Here is a 3480-nt window from a genome sequence, read left to right as displayed (position 1 = left end):
CAGCTCATTAGGTCAAGATTGTTTTGGAAAAGCAAATGCAGCAACATCCCTTTTTTAAAATAATAAAATTGGCAACTTGACATGTGCAAACCAACTTTAGACGTGATTTCAAATGGTGAAATTGTGAATTCATTAGTAAAAAAGGGTGATGATGCAAAAAAGGACTAACCGCACTGTGCTACTTGTACACAAAACAGTCTTCCTGAAAATGTATACAATAAAATGAAGAAATACTGAATTTATTCCATGTTGTATTCACAGCTATACTCTGACTTTCATTACAACCACTAGTGAATGCATATATTATCATTATTTTATTATTAATTAGCCCAATATAACAGATAATATTGCTTCCCTGTTTGTTGCTGCAGGGTCAACTTCCTCATCTAGACACTCATATTTGTCCTCACTGCTGCCTACACTCTTCTGTGTTCCTCTGACGTCTTTTACCCGGGAATCATGGGTACCGTGTTGTCACTGTCTCCCAGCTACCGCAAAGCGGTATTATTTGAGGATGGCCCCGCCACTGTGGGCCACTACACGGCGGTCCAGAACAGTAAGAATTCTAAAGATGCTTGCCACCGCGGCTGCAAAGTCCCTCAAGCGTCCCTCTATAATTAATGTGTTGCCATGGAAACGCATCGTGGCCGTATCAGCGAAGAGGAAGGGGTCCAAGAAACTGCAGTCGGATGGTGGAGATGGGGGGAAAGGAAGCTCTCCAGAAGGCCATGCCACCCCGCCATGACCAACTCACAGCGTCACACAGCCTGAAGCTGAAGAAGTCACAGTCCTGCGCCAACCTGTCATCGTACTCGTCGAGCCAGGACCCATCAGCCACCAGCACCCACTACCTCGTCCCAGCTGCCCACCTCCAAGACCCTGGCTAATGTAGTTACAGTCACTGCCAAAAAGAATTCCTCACAGGATCTGGGATACAGCCGTCTACTGCCACAGGAACGCCAAAACGGGTCATTGTCCAGGTGAGCGAGCAGAGAAAAGTGTTAAAACTGCACACTGGATTTTTAATATAAGTGTCCAGCCATTCTGGAACATAGAAACCCAGCCAGGTCCATCCATATTTCACACAGTTCCTGTTAAAAAATACATTTTAATTTAATCGGCAATAATCAACAAGCCTTTTTCCAGACACACTTCCCCATTTTTCGGTTAGCTCTGATTGATCCCTGTTTAGATTTGTGATTCCTACCCTCATTTGCTCTTCTCTCATTGGCACTTTACCACACAGGCCTCGACCAATGAACTGATGCGCAGCCTGGGTGAGTTCCTGTGCCGCCGCTGTTACCGCCTTAAGCGTTTGTCCCCGACAGATCCAGTGCTGTGGCTGCGTAGCGTGGACCGATCCCTCCTCCTGCAGGGCTGGCAGGACCAGGGCTTCATCACACCGGCCAACGTGGTCTTCCTCTACATGCTGTGCCGTGACGTGGGTCTCCTCTGAGTTGGCCTCGAGCGCGAGCTGCAGGCCTCGCTCCTCACCCTGCTTGTACCTGTCCTACTCCTACATGGGCAATGAGATCTCCTACCCGCTGAAGCCCTTCCTAGTAGAGGCGGAGAAGGAGGCCTTTTGGGACCGCTGCCTGGAGATCATCAACCGCATGAGTGGCAAAATGCTCCAGATCAACACCGACCCTCACTTCTTCACCCAGGTGTTTGCAGACCTGAAGAACGAGAGCAGAAAGAGGAGGAGAAGACCAAACTCCTTATAGGGCTCGACCGATAGGAAGGAGCTGAGGGTGAGGGAAGAAAGGAAGAAAGGCGTGATGAGGCTGAGGAAGGCTGGACTTTATGTAATAGAGTGCAGCTAGGAGTAGCACTGTTGTCTGGCTTCTTAACTGATGTGTAATTACATTTCCTGCTGGTAGCTGAGAACAAACAAACCACCTAAACCAGGAGACCTTTAGAGCGACTGAACTGTTGTGTCTGACCTGACGGCCGCCTCAGGCCTCCAGGACGTGTTCACCACAACAGAGCAGATCCTGTCAGGTCACCTGAGATGCAGGCAGCACCATCAGCCACCATTATAAGATAGCATAGAAGCTGACCAGTCCCTCAGTCTCTGGGCTCAGAAGGTGACAAACGTTTGGTTCCTGTGGTTCTGTCAGCACAGCCTGCAGGCTGGAGCAAGAGTTGCACCACTGGCATCTTTGCCCTGAATCCAGAGACCTAACATCAGCCTGACTCACTGAGGTGGAAACTGGGTTTTCCTGATGTTTGATCAGTTTAGAAATGCCAGACAACAATAAGTTTGCTAAGAACGGATATCCTAAACTTTAAAAAGTGTGACGGTGTCGAGGGCAGTTTCGCTATAAAGAAAATGCCAGAGTCATGAAAAAGAGCCTTGCATGGGGTCACTTTAACCTGTCGTTGCACATGAGCACCTGCTTATTGCCAACTCCAATGTCCCTTATTTCCATTCCAAATTATTGCACTCATTAACACATTCAAAACCAATAAAACATGTAGAAAAAATCCAATAGCATAGATGAGCTGTGATCGACTACAGCACAACTTAGATTACAGATTACAGAAAGGGTCTGAGGTGGCATCGCTGCACTCATTCATGTCACTTAAGTACTGTATACATTTCTAAGAGAAAATGGCTTCATCCACTATAATCTGTTATGGATTCAATCGGAGTTTTATTTTTTAATAATATGAAATGCTGATCCAGTTGGCAACAGATTGACAATGATGATGAAGATCTTCTACAATGGAGAAAAAAATGGGCAAATGCAATAGGGAACCCAGCAATGACCTATCTGCCCCCCCTTCCCGAAGAAAGAAAGACAGAAAGAAAGAAAGAAAGAAAGAAAGAAAGAAAGAAAGAAAGAAAGAAAGAAAGAAAGAAAGAAAGGAAAGAAAGGAAGAAAGAAAGAAAGAAAGAAAGAAGAAGAAAGAAAGGAAAGAAAGAAAGAAAGAAAGAAAGAAAGAAAGAAAGAAAAGATTATTTTTCTAGTGTGTGTGGGCTACCTGGGTGAGAAATGTGACCAATTCGAATTAGTGATGTTTCTGCCACCGCTGGCCTGGAGAGAGCTCCTCTACTGGTTACCGTGACAACCACACCCTCCTTCCGCCATTCCATACTACAGCCACAAGCTAAAGTGACAGTTGCCATCGGCTCCAGGAACCGGTACCGTCGGTCCAGTCCGTCATTTTAAGCCAGCCAGTTTTGTTTGGCATGCATGTGTGCTCCTGTTGGTTCCCTCACACGCCACATTGTGTTGTGCACGCCGCACCACGCGTTGCAGAAGAGACTGAGCGGTCGCTGTGCTGAACTGCTGAAGGTTAGACTCTGTGATGTGACATCCAGGCAGGAGAATGGAGGGTTGAACCTTAACTAATGCTGCACCAGTCGAGGACAACTCTCATCGGCACTGGTGTGCTTGGCGCCATGGTGCTCAGAGTTATGGCAGAACCGTGCAACAAGATGTAGTTGCTGCGTTGTCATGCCTGGAATCTCTT

The 3480-nt window shown here is 46.9% G+C and overlaps 1 pseudogene; it reads left to right on the top strand.

Annotated features, from left to right (window-relative positions):
• The first annotated feature begins 698 nt into the window (after positions 1-698).
• On the top strand, positions 699-2178 carry LOC115249941 (cyclin-dependent kinase 5 activator 1-like; annotated as a pseudogene).
• Positions 2179-3480: the final 1302 nt, after the last annotated feature.

Source organism: Takifugu rubripes, chromosome 5, assembly GCF_901000725.2.
Source record: "Takifugu rubripes chromosome 5, fTakRub1.2, whole genome shotgun sequence".
In the NCBI taxonomy this organism is placed as follows: domain Eukaryota; kingdom Metazoa; phylum Chordata; class Actinopteri; order Tetraodontiformes; family Tetraodontidae; genus Takifugu; species Takifugu rubripes.
The sequence above is the reverse complement of the archived record's forward strand: the minus strand, read 5'-3'. Positions and strand labels throughout refer to the sequence as shown.